Below are 21,963 nucleotides of genomic sequence, written 5' to 3'. Positions count from 1 at the left end.
TCAAGGTAGATATTATTTTCTCTCATCAGTGACCTTAAAATATATATTTATTGCATGAGTACATTATCGGAGCATTGAATAATATAATGGACAGTTTTATTGATGCTGGTTCTCAAAAACTGTAAAAAGCATTTCAAGTAGGCATTTTTTCTAGTTACTCTAAAAAATACTGTGGTCATCATGTTAAATTTTAAATCAGTGTAATGATTTCTATGGGGGATTATAGCATTAGAGTTCAAATACGTAGGTTTCTGGTTATTTTCCTTCGTAACAGGGTTAGAGATTAGAGAAACCAGGCTAACGTTTAATAGTTTAAAAGTACCCCCACACCATCTAACGCTCTAGAATATTAATTGTCTCTAGCACACAAGTTACACACTTAAGCAAATGTGAACCGGCTGTATATTAAGCTTGATGCTCTACTTATTTTAGATGGTACATAAAAATGTAAATATACTTTTCTAAATGTTACGCTGGCACTGTTGTTTAAATGTGCTCATTGTAATGAGTATACACCCTTTAAATATGCTCCTTGTTATGCTCCCACTTTCCTGTTGTTTGCTTCTTTTAAAGCATAACATATTATTAGTTGATCTGTTAATCTAAAAAGAACACTGGGGCTAATTACATGAAAAATGTTAACTCACTGGAAAATAAGATACTAAAGTCAGCAGTTGTTCTTTTTCACACTCCCAGCACATCCCAAGGTTGACATCTCTTGAGGAGCAATTAACTTTGGCAGGGCAACTGAATTCAAACACACTGAGATTTCATTTTCTCTACATTACGAATCATAATTAATAAAGAAATTATAACATGTTGTCACAGACCATCCAATTACTGAGATAACACTCCTTTACTCTGAATGCTCAGGGGAAAGCTTTTTAAAGCACTGAGGTGGCAGTAGAAAATGCTTTCCTATTTCTTACATAGTTAAGACAGAGTCAGAATGGCTATTGATGCATATGTGAAAGCAGTTATAAAATTTATTTATGATTCTTAAAATATCTTTTTATTCTACATAAATAGGTATTTTATTATCTAGACAAAATCCAAAATTCTAAATCATACTATAAAAATACTTTTAATTACAAGTATTTTAATTCTGAAAAATAAAGTCATTAAAAAGATCATGCCATAATTATAACGTAGCAAAGTGGCATTTGAGCTACTGGCAGGTTTCTGTTAGACTATGATGTCCACAGGATTTTTCAATGACTTTTAAAGTTTCTTAAGAAATACGGAGTACCAGACTTATTGATTCTTAGTGTTGTTTGTTTCTTTGTGAAAGCAGTAACATATTAATTTAAGGCAGAATTATATCAGCGGAAAAATGAGAAAAATTATCTGATCCAGAGAGACATTGATGAAGAGAAGGAGAAATCAGAAATGTGTCTACCATCCTGGGGTGGAGGGTTGGGGTCGGTAGCTTGATGTGCTCCAAGTTTTGCCACGTTGGAAGCTTCCACCTCTCTCCTGATTTCAGTGATTTTCATTAGCTTAAGTTACAAGCACAGGCCTAATATGTATGGATATTGGTAAAATGCGAGGTAGAGCTTGCTCTATGTACATCACATAATTTCAAGGCTTCCTTGTGTCCATTCCATACCTAATTGCTCCAGAAGCTTAAAACTAGTATCAGCCAGATGTATTGCCTTGAAACAGAGAGCTCAGCCATCTCTGGGTTTGGATAGCTGCCTCACTGAACCCTGGAGAACTCAAAGAGGATAGCTGTGCAGAAAATACATGCAGAATTTAAAACAAAGGCCACTATAACTCCATCTGGTGTATCTGTAATGTGCAACTTGATAAAATGCAAATCTTTATTCATGATGAATAAGCTGATGGAAGTAAGACTTAAAAACCATGGGATCAAGAAAAATATTCAAAATATTCAGAACTTAGAACAAGTTTAACCTTATTACCTTTCTTTATAAATCATATCGAAGAAAATAACAAATATTCACAAAATAAAGATTTACTTAACTATAGGTAAGAATAGGTTCTATTAATAAAGTAAAAAAGAACTCTATTAACAACCTTTGTTTTGAATTTCTACATGGTAGATTAGAGTTTCTCAACTTTGACACTATTAACATCTTGGGGTTGTGTGAGCATGTCCTGTGCATTGTAGAATTAGCAGTATCCTTGGCCTCTACCCAGTAGATGTCAGTAGCAACCCCCTTTCAAGCTATGACAACCAAAAATGTCTCCAGGCATTGCCAAGTGTCCCCTGGTGGAAAAAATCCTCTCCCAGTTGAGAACCGCTGTTGTAGAGAGTGAATTTGCTCCAGACCAGTTGATTTTATTCTAAGCTATGCTGTAAATACAATCTAGATTGAAAACAATTTGATTTAGTCAAGCAACTGATTATTAACTGACTGTGCTCCAACTTACTCATTTTTTTTTTTTAATTTGAATCATTTGTTTCGGTCTTGTGAATGCCTGTGTGCACACACATGTAGTATGTGTATAATGACACCATTTAAAGAAATCCTAGTCATATCAAATCTCCCTCAAACATTATAAAAATTAAGTATTTTTAATAAGGGTCTTTGCTTTTCCTTAGTAGTCCAATAGCATCCAGTTTTTTTTTGATATCATGATATAGTAAAATGATCACTTAATTAAAATATTTACCCCTCACTAAATTACTGTTTCATCTTAAGCATGCCAAGTAATTCCGCTAGGCTTAAGTTTACATTTCTATCAAAATAGGGACTTAAATTTTCTCCAAGACCAATTCCAACTCTAGGGTGGAGGGCAGGGTGGATCAGGGGAAAACTATGATTCTAGGCTGCAATTAGTAATTCCCTCTCAATGTGTCTCCCTGATTCTCCTGGTTTGCTGACTCGATATCATCCTCTGCTATACTCCCATAGCACCTTGGATATAACATTCTTATAGTTCTTGTAGTTTTTTTATTTAGGTCTCTGTCTCAGCACTTAGCCCAGTGCTGTAGGAACTTAAGAAAAATTTTCATTTTCTTTTCATTCAATTGATATAATCAAGGGTTGATCCAGAAAATAATTGACCATCTATATTATTATTATTATTATTTATAACTCAGCCCTAGGGACGAGCATGAGCTAGTGGGAAAGTTCAATTGTGCAGAGGTTCCAGTCCCTCAAATCTACGAGTTGGAATTGACTCAACGACAACAGATTTTTTTAGAGCAATTCAGTTTTTTGTTTGTTATAGTTTTAATATTGGGGATCCAGGTCACACTTCCTCTGAAGAAAGATATATTTTTTTAAAAAAATCATTTATCTACATCATTTTTTATATAGTAACAGAAGGATTAGCCAGTGTAAGCAATGTCCAACTCTAGAAAAACAAATCACTATGGTTTTCTCTACTTATTACTATGCATTTACACACACACACACATACTCAAAAACCAAACCCGTTGCTGTCGAGTTGATTCCAACTCACACGACCCTGTAAGACAGAGTAGAACCTCCCAATCAGATTTCCAAAGATATAGGGTCGCTGTGAGTGGAATTGACTCCACAGCAACAGGTATGGTTTTAGGTTTTAATCTTTACACAAGCAAACGGCCACATCTTTATGCCGTGGAGGGGCTGGTGGGTTTGAACCACCAACCTTTTGGTTAGCAACCGAGTGCTTAACCACTGTGCCACCAGGGCTCCTTATACATCTACACACAAACTGAAAATTCCAAACACAAAATTTACCCTAAATTTAAAAAGATATAAAGATACCTCAGTGCTCTTAAAATTATTACATGCATTACAAATGATTTATCTTTATATATAGTGTAATTAAAACATAAAGAAAACAATTTTATAAAGAATAACAGTTTATTCAGTTACATGTTCACGATAGCACAAATTGAACAACAGGCACAAGACTTTACGTATACATTTTTAAATTTATAAGTACTGTATGATCATAATAAACAATTCAAACAGTGTATAAAGATGTACAATGACAAATTAAAGGTCAAACTCTCCCTCTTCTCCTTATACCCAGCTGGTGCCTCTCATGAGAAAAATTTTCTTGTTTACATTTTCTTGTTTATCATTCCACTAAAAATATTCTAGAAAGTGAATTTTCTGCATAAGTATCTGTGCCACCTGTGAAGGTTAAGGTTGTATGTCAACTTGGCTGGGCCATGATTCTCAGTAGTTTGCCAGTCTTATGATGTTGTGATCACTTCCATGATGAGATTTGATATAATGTGATCACTTCCATGATGGATTCTGCTGTGAGTAGCCAATCAATTGAAAGGGAATTTCCTTGGGCGTGTGGTCTGCATTGAATATAAGTGGACATGCTGTCAGGGCTCAGGGGCTTTTATTCGCTCTGGATCCTGCAGCTGGCCCCTGTTCGTCTGACCTCTGGTTCTTGGGATTTGAACTATCAGCTTACCTATAGTCTTGCCTGCTGATCTTGGGATTCGTTGAACTTTGCAGCCTGTGATCAAGAGCTCTGCTCTCTGACTTGATGATCTTGGGTTTGTCAGCCCCCTTGGCTACGTGAATTAGAAGCCTCTATCCTGACCCATGGACTTGGGAGTTCTAGCCTGTACAACCGTCCGAGCAATTTCCTTGATATAGATCTCTCTGTGTATATATTTATACGCTTTACTGGTTTTGCTTCTCTAGAGAACCCAGACTAAGACACCACCTATATACTTTTTTTAACCTACACAAATGTGATTCTTCTATATACATATTTTTGACTTTGCTATTTTATTCAATAAATAATATATCTTGATGTTTCCTTATCAGTCATCACATTGAAACTTTTCATTCTTTATAATGACTGCATACTCTATTGTATAAATATACCATAATCTATTTACATTGTTTCCACTGTTTTGCTAATAAAAATTTTTAAACACTAAATTATACTGGGTCAAAGAATATCTGCACCCCCCCCCTTTTTGGATATTTTACTGTGATAAATATATATGTAGCAAAACATTCACCATTTCAAAATTTTTTACATGTACAGTTACCCCCTAAGCAATAATTCTCTCTTTTCCCTTCTCTTCCATCCCTGGTAACCTCTCAAAAACTTTGGACTCTATGCATTTTCCTATTCTAAATATTTTGTGTAAGTGAGATCATACAATATTTTTCCTTTTTTGACTGACATTTCACATAGCATAATGTTTTCAGGATTCATAAAATGTAGCATGTATCAGGACTTTGTTTCTCTTTATGGCATAGTAATACTCCATTGTATGGATATACCATATTTTGTTTATACATTCACCGGCTGATGTACCTTTAAGTTATTTCTACCTTTTGGCTATCATGAATTAACACTGCAATGAACATTGGTGTACAAGTTTCTGTTCGCATTCCGGCTTTTAATTCTTTTGGGTATATAACTAGGAGTAGAATTCCGGATTATATGGTAATTCTATGTTTAACTTTTTGAGGATGGCCAAACTGTTCCCCACAGCAGCTGCACCAATTTACAATCCCACCAGCAATGGATGAGAGTTCCAATTTCTCCATATTCTCACTAACATCTGTTGTTTTCCTTTTTTTTTTTTGTCATAGCCATCTTAGTGAGGGTGAAGTGATACCTCCTTTTGATTTTGATCTGCATTTCCCTAATGATTAATGAAGTTGAGCATCATTTTATGCACTTTTTGGCCGTCTGTATTTCTTCTTCAGTGAAATATCTATTCAAATCCTTTTTACCAATTTTTTTTTTGATTGGGTTGTTTGTCTTTTTGTTGTTCAGTTATAGGAGTTCTTTATGTATTCTGGATATTAAACCCTTATCAGATATATGGCTTCCCAAATTTTTCTCCCAGTCTATAGTGTCTCTTCACTTTGGTGATAAAGTCCTTTGATAAACAGAAGTATTTCATTTTGATGTAGTACCATTTATCTGTTTTGACTTTGGTGCTCATGCTTTTGGTGTCATACCTAAGAATCCATTGTTGAAAACTAGGTTCTGAAGCTTTACCCCTATGTTGTCTTCTAAGAGTTTTATAGTTTTAGTTCTTACATTTAGATCCTTGATCTATTTTTCATTAAGTTTTATATATGGTGTGGAATATGGGACCAACTTCATTCTTTTGCATGTCGTGATCTAGTTGTCCCAGCACCATTTATTGAAGAGATTATTCTTTCCCCATGGGCTGGCCATAGTATCCTTGTCAAAAATTAATTGACCATAGATGTGTGAGTTTATTTCTGTCTCTCAGTTCTATTCTATTGGTCTATATGTCTATCATTATACTAGTACCAGGCTGTTTAGGTGATTGTAGCTTTATAATATGTCTTGAGATCAAGGAATATGAGTCCTCCTACTTTGTTCTTCTTTTTCAAGATTGACTACTCAGTGCCCCTTGCAGTTCTATATAAATTTGAGTATTAGCTTTTCCATTTTGCAGAGAAGATTGCTGGAATTTTTATGTGTATTGTATTGAATCTATAGATTTTTTTTAGGTAGTACTGATATCATGGAAAACCCTGGTGGCATAGTGGTTAAGAGCTATGGTTGCTAATCAAAAGGTTGGCAGTTCGAATCCACCAGGTGCTCCTTGAAAACTCTATGGGGCAGTTCTACTGTGTCCTATAGGGTTGCTATAAGTCGGAATCAACTTTATGGCAATGGGTTTGGTTTTCTTTTTTTTTTTTTGGTTATTGATATCCTAACAATATTAAGTCTTCCAATCTATGAGAACAGAATGTCCTTTATTTTAATAGACATTGATAAATTGCTTTCCTATAAAGCTTCTTCAATTCATATACTTCCCAAGGAACAGTGTATTGAGGGTGCCTGATGTTCCTACTCTATCTGGAAATGTCTTCTTCAAGTTATCTGCTTGGCTAACTCCTTCATTTGTTTCAGTTTTTTTCTCAAATAAGCTTTACTGTGACCACCTTAATTAATACTGCAAACTTGCCCACTTAAATGATACCCACACCCCTGGTATTCATGAGCCTGTTCTACTTTTTTTATATCACCTTCTAACACATAGTATGATTTACTTATGTTTGTAAAATATCATTATTGTTTATTTTATACCTCTGCACTGCTAGAATGTAAGGTCTATGAGAGAAGGAATGTTTGTTTTGTTCACTGATGTACCCCAATCACACAGAACAACATCTGGCACATAGTAGGCAGTCAGTGTGTATTTGGTGAATGAATGAACAATTAATTTTTTCCTAGCTAATTAGAGATATAACTTCATATGTATATTTCCCTATTTTTGGATAGCATTCTGTCAATTTTTTCTCCAGTGCTAAGCTATCTTAGTTATTAAGTCTTTCATTTTTACCAGTTCTCACATGTATATTTTTCATGATAAATTGTATTATTATGTTTCCAGGAGCAAAAATTCTATTGACATTTTATTTTTATCACATTGGTTTATAATTGAATACAAGGGTGTTTATAATACTGTGTCCACCTATTTATTTAACAGTTCACTCAGTAAATATTTTTCATTGTCCACAATGTGCCAGACAGTTACAGGTACAAAGAGTACAATAGTGAACAAAACAAAGTCTTTAACATCGTGGGGCATACATTCTAGTGAGGGAGAAAAATAATAAATCCACAAGCATATAACATGTCAAAGTATTAGGAAATTGAATCTAGCAGTGTATAAAAATGGTAATACAAATGGCCAAGTGGGGTTATGAACACCAGAATACAAGATTCTTTCATATTTAATAATCAAAGTAATTCACCACATTATGAGTAAAAGAGAAAAACCATATCATCTCAAAAGATGCAGAAAAATAACTGACAAAATTCAGTTTCCATTCATGACAAAAAAATCTCTCATCAAGTACAAATAAATGAATAAAAACCCTAATGCTAACAGCATACTTAAGGTAGGGAACAAGGCAAGGATGTCCAGCCCCCTCATCTCTATTTAACATTGTACTGGAGGTTCTAGCCAGTGTAAACAGGAAAGAAAAATAAATAAATACAAGAATTCCAGATTGGAAAGGAAGAAATAAGATTTTCTTTATTCACAGATAACATGGTGCTATATGGAAAAATTCCTGAGCAATCCACATACACAGAGAGAAAACCAAACAAACCCACCAGAATAAATAAATGAGTAGAAGGTTGTAAGATACAACATCAATAAACATAAAATATTTGTATTTATTTATATATACTAGTAAAGAACAATGTGAAAATGGAATTAACAGTAGCATCAAAAAGCATCCAGTACTTAGGAATAAATTGAACAAAAGAAATGCAAGACTTACGTACTGAAAAATAGAAACAAATAAAGATACATGTCATGCTCATGGATTGGAAAGATTAATATTGTTAGAATGTAAATTCTCCACAATTTGAGCTATATTCAATGCTACTCAATCAAAATCTCTACAGGGTTTTGTAGAAATTGACAAGCTGATTGTAAAATTTTTATGGAAATGCAAGGGATCTAGAATATCAAAACTGTTTTTAAAAAGAACAAAGTCAGAGGACTTACACTATCCAATTTTAAGAATTACTATACTGCTATGCTAGTCCAGAGAGAGTGAAAATGGCATAAGGATGGACAAAAAAAAAAAGAATCAATAGAACATAATAGACAGTAAAGAAATAGACCCAAATATATGTAGTCAATTTATTTTGTACAAAGATGCCTAGGCTAATCAATAGGGACATGAAAGGCTTTTCAACAAATGGTGCTAGAACAGGCACATGAAAACATGGACCTTCATATCTTACTTCACACCACAGATAAACATAAAGATAGAAAACAGAACTAAACATAAAAGCTACAACTCTAAAACTTCAAGAAGAAATCATAGTAGAGGGCCTTTGTAACCTTGGAGTAAGCAAATATTTCTTATATAGGACAAAAAAGCAATAAAAATATATTTAAAATTGTAAATGGTACTTTATCACATTTTAAAGTTTCTGCTTATCAAATGACATTATTAAAATAAAAAAGCAAGACAGAGAGAAAATATTTCCAATTTCTTATATCTGACAAAGATACTGTATCCAAAACATGTAAACAATTCCTGGGTATCATTATAAAAATACTCCAAAAGTAACAAATGGGCAAGAGACTTGAACAGACACTTCACAAAGTAAGATATATGAATGACCAAAAGCAGAACAAAGAGGTGCTCAACATCATGAGACATCAGGGAACTGCAAATTAAAACTGTAATGAATACCACTACATATCCTCTGTTGTTGTTGTTTTTGTTAGGTGTCATTGTGTTGGTTTCAACTCATAGCGACTCCATGTACAACTTAATGAAACACTGCGCAGTCCTGTGCCATCCTCACAATCTATGTTTGAGCCCATAGTTGCAGCCACTGTGTCAATCCATCTTGTTGAGGGTTTTCCTCTCTTTCAGTGACCCTCTACCAAGCATGATGTCCTTCCTCCAGGAACTGGTCCCTCCTGATAACATGTCCAAAGTACGCGACACAAAGTCTTGCCATCCTCGCTTGTAAGGAGCATTCTTGCTGTACTTCTTCCAAGATGGATTTGTTCATTCTTATGGAAGTTCATGGTATATTCAATATTTTTCACAAATACCATAATTCAAAGGCATCAATTCTTCTTTGGTCTTCCTTATTCATTGTTCCGCCTTCATATGCATATGAAGTGATTGAAAATACCATGGCTTGGGTCAGGCACACCTTAGTCCTCAAAGTGACATCTTTGCTTTTCAACACTTTAAAGAAGTCTTTTGCAGCAGATTTTCCCAATGCAGTCTGTCCTTTGATTTCTTGACTGCTGTTTCCATGGGCATTGATTGTGGATCCAAACAAAATGAAATCCTTGACAACTTCAATATTTTCTCCGTTTACCGTGATATTGTTTATTGGTCAAGTTGTGAGGATTTCTGTTTTCTTTATTTTGAAGTGTAATCTATATTGAAGACTGTGGTCTTTGATCTTCATCAGTAAGTGCTTCAAGTCCTCTTCGCTTTCAGCAAGCAAGGTTGCGTCATCTGCATATAGCAGGTTGTTCATGAGTCTTCCTACTATCCTGATGCCATATGAACTTGCATATGAGAAACCAATGGTCTGTTCAGCAGTTGGCTCCTAACCTTGTTCTGACTGATGACATTGAGCATCTCCATCATTTCTTTCCACAGATGTAGTCAATTTGGGTCCTGTGTATTCCACCTGGTGAGGTCTATGTGTATAGTCGCCGTTCATGCTGTTGAAGAAAGGTTTTTACAACGAATAAATCATTGATCTTGCAAAATTCTATCATTAGATCTCTGGGGTCTTTTCTATCAATAAGGCCATATTTTCCAAATATCAATCCTTCTTCTTTTTTCCAACTTTCACATTTCAATCATCAGTAATTATCAATGCATCTTTTTTTAAATTTAAATTCTTTTTTATTATACTTTAGATGAAGGTTTACAGAACAAATAGTTTCTCATTAAACAGTACACATATTGTTTTATGACAATGGTTAACAACACCAAGACATGTCAGCATTGTCCCTTTTCAAACTTGGGTTCCCTATTACCAGCTTTCCTGTCCCCTCCTGCCTTCTAGTCCTTGTCCCTGGACTGTTGTGCCCCATTAGTCTTGTTTAGTTTTATGGAGCTGTCTAATATTTGGCTGAACGGTGAATTTCGGGAGTGACTTCATGACTGAGCTAAAAGGTTGTCCGGGGGCCATACTCTCGGGGTTTCTCCAGTCTCTGTCAGGTCAGCAAGTCTGGTCTTTTTTTGTGAGTTAGAATTTTGTTCTACATTTTTCTCCAGCTCTGTTCGGGACCCTCTGTTGTGATCCTGGTCAGAGCAGTCAGCAGTGATAGCCAGGCACCATCTAGTTGTACTGGATTCAGTCTGGTGGAGGCCATGGTACTTGTGTTCCATTAGTCCTTTGGACTAATATTTTCCTTGTATCTTGTTTATTTCATTCTCCCTTGCTCCGAAAGGGGTGAGACCAGTGGAGTATCTTAGATGGCTTCTCACAGGCTTTTAAGACCCCAGAAGCTACTCACGAAGGTAGAATTTAGAGCATTTTCTTTATAAACTGTGTTATGCTGATTGAACTAGATGTTCCCTGAGACCATGGTCCTCACAGCCTTCCACCCAGCAATTCAGTCCCTCAGGAAGTTTGGATGTGTCTATGAAGCTTCCATGACCTTTCCTTGTACAAGTTGTGCTGGCTTCCCCAGTATTGTGTACTGTCTTACCCTTCACCAAAGTTACCACTTATATATAGTCTATTTAGTATTTCCCCCTCCGACCCCCATCTCTTGTAACCAACAAAGATTGTTTCCTTTTATTTTATTTTTTTAAATAATATTTTATTAAATTTTTTGGTGAAAGTTTACCCAGCAAGTTAAATCCCTCTTCGACAATTTCCACACAAATTGTTCAGTCACAGAGTATTTAATATGTACCTGTACAACTGACATATTTTTGCATGTTTCTTTAAAAAAAAAGTTTTCCTTATCATAAAAGCACAAATATGCTTTGTGTTGCAGAGGTTACTATGGCATGTCCACGTATTTTATTAAATACCAGAAAACTAGAGTAAACAGATATTGTAACAGACTAAGGTAGTGCTTCAGGCTTTAAGACTGTGTCAGCATTTCTGTGTGTGTGTTTGTATACATATATACATACATACACACACATATATATTTTCAGGGTTTCCTACATGTGAAATATTAACTCTATAGAGTTAGCACTAGACAACAACTAGTGCTAATGCCTGAGTGGCTGTATATTTTAAGGTCCCACTGAAGGAAGGGAGGGATCCTGGGGATCTGATCATTTTGTATAGAAAGTTTGGGAACCATTCCTGAAATGTTTGCCAGGAGGCCTGGGGACATTAATGGTACCCAGGTAATCAGACTATAATTTGCTAGTCCTTCTCTCTCCCACTTCCCTGTCCAAATACTTCATATTAATTTCTTTCTCAAACTTCTAGCGGGTCCTCCTCATCCTAAATTAAACGTGTTGACACTATTTACTAAGAAACTGAAGCAACCACTGGAATCGCCCTTGCACCTGATACAAGTAACAAACAAGACAGAACATATGAAACAATGGTTTTTAGATATTGGACATAATGTGGCATAGGACATCGATCCCCAGAGAGAAGGAACAAATGAAATGAGCCCTATGGTTGCCTAGTTTACTTCTGAGGGAAAGTTTCTAGGCTGCAACCTATGGAAAGAGAAACCAGGTGGGAAAAAAAGAGTCTTCCAGGATTTTTTGTTGTTTTTTTTTTTGCTGTTGTTGTTGAGAATACACACAGCAAAACATACACCAATTCAACAGTTTCTACTTGTACAATTCAGTGACATTGATTACATTCTGTGAATTGTACAACCATTCTCATCTTCCTTTTCTGAGTTGTTCCGCTCTTATTAACATAATCTCACTGCACCCATAAGGTTCATATCTAATCTTTTATATATATATATATACATTTCTTTTTTTATTGTACTTTAGATGAAGGTTTACTGAACAAATACTTTATCATTAAACAGTCAGTGCACATACTGTTTTATGACATTAGTTGACAACCCCACAACATGTCAACACTCTCCCTTCTCGACCTTGGAGGACTTTTATTTTTGGTGAAAATATACATAGCCAACGTTACAGCATTTCATACGTTTTTACATGTAAATTCAGTGACATCGATTGCATTCTTCCAGCTGTGCTGCTATTCTCACTATCCTTTTCCAAATTATTCCATCACCATTATCTTCAACTCTCTGCCACCTAGGCTTCCCATCAAACCTTTCGAGTTGCTCTTGTCAATTTGATCTCACGAAGATAATTCTTTGTTTTTGTACCTTAGATGAATGTTTACACAACAAACAGTTTCTCATTAAACAGTTAGTACACGTATTGCCTTATAAAAATGGTTAACAACCCCACGACATGTCAACACTGTCCCTTCTCAACCTTTGGTTTCCTATCACCAGCTTTCCTGTCTCCTTCTACCTTCTAGCCCTTGTCCCTGGGCCTCATTAGTCCCGTTTTGTTTTATGGGGATGTCCAATCACCAGCTGAACGGTGAATCTCAGGAATGACTTCACCACTGAGCTAAAAGGATGTCTCGGGGCCATACTCTCAGGGTTTCTCCAATCTGTCAGGCCAGTAAATCTGGTCTCTTTCTGTGAGTTAGAATTTTGTTCTACATGCTTCTTCAGCTCTTTCCAGGACCCTCTGTTGTGATCCCGGTCAGAGCAGTCAGTGGTGGCAGCCCGACAACATCTAGCTGTACTGAACTCACGCTGGTGGAGGCCGTGGTAGCTGAGGTCCATTAGTCCTTTGGACTAATCTTTTCCTTGTATCTTGCACTCTTCATTCTCCCTTGCTCCCAAAGTGGTGAGACCAGTGGATTATCTTAGATGGCTGTTCACAGGCTTTTAAGACCCCAGATGCTACTGACCAAGGTAGAATGTAGAACATTGTCTTTATAAACTGTGTCATGCCAATTGAGCCAGATGTTACCCAAGACCATGGTTCCCACAGCCTTCCACCCAGCAATTCAGTTCCTCAGGGAGCTTGGATGTGTCTATGCAGCTTCCATGACCTTTCCTTGTACAAGCCGTACTGGCTTCCCCAGTATTGTGTACTGACTTAGCCTTCAACAAACTTACCACTTATCTATTGTTTATTTAGTATTTCCCCCACACTCCTCCCATCCCTTGTAACCAACAAAGATTGTTACTTTTTGTGTAAACTTTTTCATGAGTTTTTAAAGTAGAGGTCTCATAACAATATTTGTCCTTTTGTGATTGACTTATTTCACTCAGCATAATGTCCTCCAGTTTCATCCATGTTATGAGATGTTCCACAGATTAATCATTGTTCTTTATCATTGCATAATACTCCATTGTGTGTATGTACCATAGTTTGTTTATCCATTCATCTGTTGATGGGCATCTAGGTTGTTTCCATCTTTTGCTATTGTGAACAACGCTGCAATGAACATGGGTGTGCATATGTCTATTCGTGTGACAGCTCTTGTTTCTCTATGATATATTCCTAGGAGTGGGATTGCTGGATCCTATGGTATTTCTATTTCTAGCTTTCTAAGGAAGTGCCATATCATTTCCAAAATGGTTGTATCATTTTGCATTCCCACCAGCAGTCCATAAGAGTTCTGATCTCCTTGCAACCTCTCCAACATTTGTTATTTCCAGTGTTTTTGATTCGTGCAAGCAATACCGGAGTGAGATGGTGTCTCATTGTGGTTTTAATTTGCATTTCTCTAGTGGCTAGTGATTGTGAGCATTTCCTCATGTGTCTGTTGGCCACTTGAATGTCTTCTTTGGTGAACTGTCTGTTCATTTCCTTTGCCCATTTTTTAATTGGATTATTTGTCTTTTTGTTGTAGAAGTGTTGGATTTTCTTGTAGATTTTAGAGATTAGACCTTTGTCTGACTTGTAATGTCCAAAACTTTTTTCCAGTCTGTATGTTCTCTTTTTACTCTTTTGGTGAAGTCTTTTGATGAGCATAAATGTTTAATTTTTAGAAGATCCCAGTTATCTTAGCTTATCTTCTGCAGTTTGTGTGTTGTTATGGTTTGTGTCCTCTTAATGCCATGAATTAGGGTCTCTACAGTTGATCCATTTTTCTTCTATGAACTTTATCATTGTTGGCTTTATATTTAGGTCTTTGACCCATTTTGAATTAGTTTTTGTATATGATGTGAAATATGGGTCCGGTTTCTTTTTTTTTTGCAGATTGTCATCCAGTTTTGCCAGCACCATTTGTTAGAAGACTCTCTTTTCACCATTTAATGGAATTTGGGCCCTTGTTGAAGATCAGCTGACCGTAGGTGAACGGATTTACATCTGGGTTCTCATTATTGTTCCATTGGTCCATGTATCTGTCGTTGTACCAGTACCAGGCTGTTCTGAGTACTGTAGCTGTATAGTAGGTTCTGAGATCAGGTACTGTGAGTCCTCCTACTTTATTCTTCTTCTTCAGTAATGCTTTACTTATCTGGGAAGTCTTCCCTTTCCATATAAAGTTAATGATTCATTTTACCATCTTTAAAAAAATATTGTTGGTATTTGGATCAGGATAGCATTGTATATTGTAAATTGCTTTGGGTAAGATTGTCATTTTGACAATGTTCAGTCTACCTATCCATGAGCATGGTATGTTTTTTCATTTATGTAGATCCTTATGGGTTTCTTGCAGTAGTGTTTTGTAGTTTCCTTTGTATAGGTCTTTTATATTCCTGGTTAGATTTATTCCTAAGTATTTTATTTTTTTAGGGGCTATTATAAATGGTATTGTTTTCCTGATTTCCTTTTCATTATTCTCTTTATTGGTGTATAGGAATCCAACTGATTTTTGCATGTTTGTCTTGTATCATGCTACTCTGCTGAATCTTTCTATTAGTTCCAGTAGTTTTCTCATGGAATCTTTTTGGTTTTCTATGTATAGTGTCATATCATCTGCAAACAGGGACAGTTTAACTTCTTCATTACCAATTTGAATACCCTTGATTTGTTTTTCTTGCCTTATTACTCTAGCTAGGACTTCCAGCACAATGTTAAATAGGAGTGGAATAAAGGGCATCCTTGTCATGTTCCTGTTCTCAAGGGGAATGTTTTCAGCCTCTCTCCATTAAGAATGATGTTGATCATTGGTTTTGCATAGATGCCCTTTATTATGTTGAGAAATTTCCCTTCTATACGTTTTCTATTGAGAGTTTTTGTCAGGAGTGGGTGTTGGACATTGTTGAATGCCTTTTCTGCATCAATTGAGATGATCATGTGATTCGTTTCTTTCTTTTTATTTATGTGTTGGATTATGTTGATTGATTTTCTAATGCTGAACCATCCTTGCACGCCTGGTAAGAATCATACTTTGTCATGGTCTATTATTTTTTTGATATGAGGCTGAATTCTATTGGCTAGAATTTTGTTGAAAATTTTTGCATCTATATTCATGAGAGATATTGGTCTGTAATTTTCTTTTTTGTGGCGTCTTTGTTTTTTGAACAGGGTTATGCTGGCTTCATAGAATGAATTTGGAAGTGTTGCTTCCTTTTCTATGTTCTGAAATAGCTGAGTAGTCCTGGTATAAGCTCTTCTCTGAATGTTTGGTAGAATTCTCCAATGAAGCCATCTGGGCCAGGGCTTTTTTTGTTGGGAGTTTTTTTTTATTACCTTTTCAATTGCTTCTCTTGTTATAGGTCTGTTCAGATTTTCTACATCCCTTTGTGTTAGCTTGGGTAGTGTCCTAGTCATCTAGTGCTTTTCTAACAGAAATACCACAAGTGGATGGCTTTTGCAAAAAAAAGTTTATTCTTTCACAGTCCAGTAGGCTACAAGTCCAAATTCAGGGCATCGGCTCCAAGGGAACGTTTTCTCTCTTTGCTCTGGAGGAAGGTCCGTGTCATCCATCTTCCCTTGGTGTGGGAGCTTCTCTGCTTAAGAACCTCATGTCCAAAGCATGCACTCTGCTCCTGGCATTGCTTTCTTGGTGGTATGAGGTTCCCATTTGTCTCTACTCGCTTCTCTCTTTTATATCTCAAAAGAGATTGGATTAAGACACTATCCAATCTTGTGAACCTCAGCAGTATAACCTCATCATAGTGATAGAGTTTACAACATATAAGGAAATCACATCAGATTTACAAAATGGTACACAATCATACAGTACTGGAAATCATGAGCCAGTCAAGTTGACAGATATTTTCGGGGGACACAGTTCAATCCATGACAGGTAGGTAGTGTGTTTCTAGAAATTCATCCATTTCCTCTAGGTTTTCAAATTTGTTGGAGTATAGCTTTTCATAATACTCTGTTATAATCCTTTTCATTTCAGTTGGGTCTGTTGTAATGTCCCCCATTTCAATTCTTATTGGGTTATTTGTGTCCTCTCCTGTTTTTCTTTTGTCAGTCTGGCCAGTGGTTTGTCAATTTTGTTGATCCTTTCAAAGAATCGACTTTTGGTTTTGTTGATTCTTTCTTTTTTTTTTTTCTGTTCTCTATTTCATTTATTTCTGCTCTGATCTTTACTATTTCCTTTCTTCTGGTGGTTGTGGGCTGTTTTTGCTGTTCTCTTTCTATTTGTTTGAGTTGTGTAGTTAATGTTTTGATTTTGTCCCTTTCTTCTTTTTTGATGTGTGCATCTATTGCTATAAATTGTCCTCTGAGGACTGCCTTTGCTGTGTCCCAAAGGTTTTGGTATGATGTGTTTTCATTCTCGTTTGATTCTAGGAATTTTTTGATTCCATCTCTGATTCCTTCTATTACCCAGTGATGTGTAAAAAGGGTGTTATTCAGTTTCCATGTAGTTGATTTTTTTTCCTTGCTCTTTCTAGTGTTAATTTCTACCTTGATGGCATTGTGGTCAGAGAAGATACTGTGAATTATCTCAATGTTTTGGATCTTGTTGAGGATTGCTCTGTGGCCTAAGATGTGGTCTATTCTGGAGAACGTTCCATGTGCATTGGAAAAGAATGTGTACCTTGCAGTTGTTGGGTGGAGTGTTTTATATATGTCTGTGAGGTCAAGTTGGCTGATTGTGCCCTTTAGCTTTTCTGTATCTTTGTTGAGTTTCTTTCTAGATGTTCTGTCCTTTACCGAGAGTAATGTGGAACTGTCAATTTCTCTTTTCAGTGCTGTTAGATTTTGTTTTATGTAGTTTGGAGATCTGTAATTGGGTGCATAGATGTTTATTGTGGTTATGTCTTCATTATGGATCATCCCCTTAATCACTATATAGTGTCCTTCTTTGTCTTTTATGGTGGATTTTGTTTTAAATTCTATTTTTTTTCCTGAGATTGGTATTGCCACTCCAGCTCTTTTTTGTTAGCTGTTTGCTTGATAGATTTTTTCCACCCTTTGATTTCTATTAAATTTATGTCTTTGTTTCTAAGTTGTGCCTCTTGTAGACAGCATATTAATGGATCCTGTTTTTTTATCCATTCTGTCACTCTGTGTCTCTTTATGGGTGCATTCAGGCCATTTACATTCTATGTAATTATTGATAGGTGTAAGTTTATTGCTGTCATTTTGAAGTGCTTTTTTTGTGGTGGTGCTGTTTTCTTCATTCCTCTTACTCTCCTGTGCTCAATTGCTTTCGTTTGTGAATCTTTTTTCATTTCTTTTGTTTTTGTAGGTTTTGTTTTTACTGAGACTTTATTTTTCTTCTTTATTTTCATAAATAGGTTTGTTAAATTTCTTTGTGGTTACCTTGAAATTTACCTTATCTCCCTATTTTTTAAGCAGTCTATTATTACTTGGTATAGCCTTGCCTTTCTCTCCATTAGAAGGTTCTATACCTACACTGTTTATTCCATCTTTTATTGTTCTGATGTTGTTTTCATTTACAGATTAACCTCTCTAGTTCCCAGTTGTAATTCTTTTGGTATTAGATAGTGCTTGAGAGTTCATTTCTTAGGTTGGAATCTGGCTGGTATGATCCTGCATCCTAGATTTAGCCTGTGGTCTGATGTTGTTTGTTCTCAGATTGAAGGACTCCAGTCAATAATTCTTGTAAGTTTGGTTTCGTTTTTACATATTCCCTTAAATTCTTTTTTTCTGGAAATGTCCTAATTTCACCATCATATTTGAATGAGAGTTTTGTAGGATATATTATTCTTGGCTGGCAATATTTTTCTTTTAATGTTTTATATATGTCATACCATTGCCTTCCTGCCTGCATGGTTTCAACTGAATAAGCCGAGCTTAGTTTTATTGCTTCTCCTCTGTATGTGAGCTTTTGTTTTTCTTGAGCTGCTCTCAGGATTCTTTGTTTTTTGTTTTAGTAAGTGTGATTATGATATGTCTTGGTGATTTTCTTTTGGGGTATATCCTACATGGAGTTCATTGAGATTCTTGGATGGTCAGCTTTTCATCTTTCAAGATATTGGGGAAATTTTCTGTCAGGAAGTCTTCAATGATCCTCTCTGAGTTTTCTGTTTTCTCTCTTTGTACTGGAACTCTTATCAGTCACAAATTTTTGCTTTTGATTGTATCCCACATAATTCTCAGGGTTTCTTCATTTTTCTTCATTCTTTTTTCTGATTTTTCCTCAGAGTTGTATCCAAGTGTTTGTCTTCAATTTCACTGATCCTGTTTTCCATCATTTCAAACCTGCTCCTCAGACCTTCTATGACACTGTCCATTTCTGAAATCTTGTGTATCTTTTGGATTTCTATTTGTTGTTTTTATAAGATTTCTAGTTGTGAATTTATTTTAGCATTTTGTTCTTTTATTATTTTCCTGAATTCTTCCATTTTTCGTCTGTATTTTCTATGAATTTGTCTGCCCTTTCCATAAATTTGTCTATTTTTTCCTCATTTTTTTCTGCTTTTTGCTTCAACTCTTGGATAGCTGTGAATATTAGAGATTGGAATTCCCTATCAGGTAGTTCTAGTGCCTTTTTTTCTACCAGAAAGTCATCTAGTGTTTTATTTTGGATGCCTACTGGAACCTTCCTTTCCTGTTTTTGTAAATGTTTTGATATTGGCTACTGTCTTTGGGACATTAAGTAGTTACTTTCCTCCTTTACTGATTGTAGATTTGTTTGTTTTGTCCTGATTTTTTGTTTTATTTGTTTATGTCTGAGAAGGCAGGCTGTGTGTTCTTTGTTTTTACTCATCTGTAGGCATGATACTTTTTGCCTCCTTCTCCAAAGGGCAAAGTCAGTCTCTCAGGTATGGTACGGCAGGGCAGGTTTAGGTGAAGGGGAGTGCTGGGATAGATTTTTGTGGCACATACTAAGGCTGACAGGGTGGGCTGGGAATCAGTACGGTTGCAGGTTCTGGTTGGATGTGCCTGTGCTGCTAGGGGGTGTGATGTTCAGTGCACAGTGCAGGTAGGCAGGAAGGAAAGGGGAGATTGTGATTTGTGGAGCTAAGATGGGTATGGGAATGAGGAGAGAGAGGTGAGAGGAATAGGAGCCAAAAACATACAAACAAATAAACAAAAAAGAATGCTAAAGTAGCTTGCCATTCGAGTGGAGAGATGAGAGACCGAGAAATGGAGAAAACAAAAAGAAAAAAAGAAAAAGGGTAAAAGAAAAAAAGTGAATAAATAAAAATAAGGAAGAAAAAGAAAAGTCTCCAGGGGTCCCACCAGTGCGGCTGTGAGGACTGGGGACATTGCTCCCAGGTCATGAAGTACAGCCTTTCTAGAAGGGGTAGAGGTGTCACACAGTGCCAGGTATTTAGAAGACAGGAAGAAAAGGTAAGTATAGACAGACAAGAAACTGAGAAATGAAGAAAGACAAAAAGAGAAAAGAAAAGAAAACAAAGAAACAAAAAACTAAAAAAACAAAACAAAACAAAAGAAATGCTATCAGGGATCCCACAGCATGTCTGTGCAGAGTAAGGGAGTAGCTCCCAAGCTGCGCAGTACTGCCTGACTAGAAAGGGCTTCCAAGCCTAGAAAAGAAAAAGAAAACAAACAAGTCAAAACAGAACAAGTCAGAAGAAACAAATAAACAAACAAAAAAAGCCCCAGGGATCCCACCAGTGTGGCGACACGGGCTGGGAAGCAGTTGCACAGTCGAGTAGTGTTTCACAGCCTTTCAGGAAGAAGGAAAGATGGCACACAGAGCCAAGTATTTGAGAGAAAGGAGGGGGAGGTAGTGAGAGGTAAGGAAGAAATCAAAAGAACTAGAACAGCAACACCAGCAGCCAACATATGGCACTCAAGGAGTCGGCCAGTGTGGGCAGGGGGAATCCAAGTGGCCCAGAGTGAAGCCAGTGCTTTCTGGCTGGGAGACTGTGACTGCAGGAAGCAGAGGAGCCCGAGTAGGGGTGAAGAAAGGTGGGTGGTGGGAAAGCATATATCGCTGGTTACTCATTGTTCTGTCTTCTGCTGGAAGCGCCGTGAAGCTGCTTTCTTGTACCCACTGTTCGCAGATCTCTGATAGGTGTCCAAGATGGCATATCCGTGTTGCATTATGTGATAGGGGACTTCTGCATGTATCTCTCCTCACTCTCTGTTCTGTGTCAGTTTCTTATTCCATTCAGTACTTGGCTGAGTTTTTTATCTCTTCATTTGATGCTTAGCATTTCAGGATTGACATTCGTTTCTGTTTGACTTAGTTTTTCAGATCTCTGCTCTGGAAGGATGGTGTGGTGCTTCTGACTATAGTACCATGTTGCTCGGAAGACTCTCAATGCATCTTGATTGGATGTTTTATCACCTTAAGACTGCAGAAGTTGGTAAAAATCATCAATTTATTCATCTTTGGCATTAGTGGTTGGTGCATAAATTTGAAAAATAGTCATATTAACTGGTCTTCCATGTAGGAGTATGGATTTTATCCTTTCACTGAAGAGTTGTACTTCAGGATAGGTCTTGAAATGTTCTTTTTGATGATGAATGTGAAGCCATTCCTCTTCAATTTGTTATTCCAGACATAGTAGACCATATGATTGTCTGATTCAAAATGGCCAATACCAGTCCATTTCAGCTCACTAATGCCTAGGATATCCATCTTCATGTGGTCCATTTCATTTTTGATTCCTTCAATGTTCCTAAATTCATACTTCTTTTATTCCATGTTCTGATTATTATTAGATGTTTGCAGCTGTTTCTTCTCATTTTGAGTAACACCACATCAGCAAGTGAAGATCTCAAAATCTTTACTACGTCCACATCATTAAGGTTGACTCTACTTTGAGGAAGCAACTCTTCCCCATATTTATTTTGGGTGCTTTCCAACCTGAGGGGCTCATCTTCTGGCACTATATAAGACAATATTCTGCTGCTATTCATAATGTTTTCACTGGCAAATTTTTTAGAAATAGACTGCCAGGTCCTTCTTCTTAATCTATCTTAGTCTGGAAGCTCCACTGAAACCTGTCCACCATGGGTGATTTGAAATACCAGTAGCATAGCTTCTAGCATCAGAGCAACACACAAGCCACCACAGTACAACAAACTGACAGACACATCTACTAGTATGGCTAAAATAAAAAAAAATGATAACATCATGTGTTAGAGAGTGGGTGGAGTAACTGTAACAGTCATACATTGCAGCTGA

Source organism: Trichechus manatus, unplaced genomic scaffold, assembly GCF_000243295.1.
Source record: "Trichechus manatus latirostris isolate Lorelei unplaced genomic scaffold, TriManLat1.0 scaffold00051, whole genome shotgun sequence".
In the NCBI taxonomy this organism is placed as follows: Eukaryota; Metazoa; Chordata; class Mammalia; order Sirenia; family Trichechidae; genus Trichechus; species Trichechus manatus.
This window is presented reverse-complemented; position numbering follows the sequence as displayed.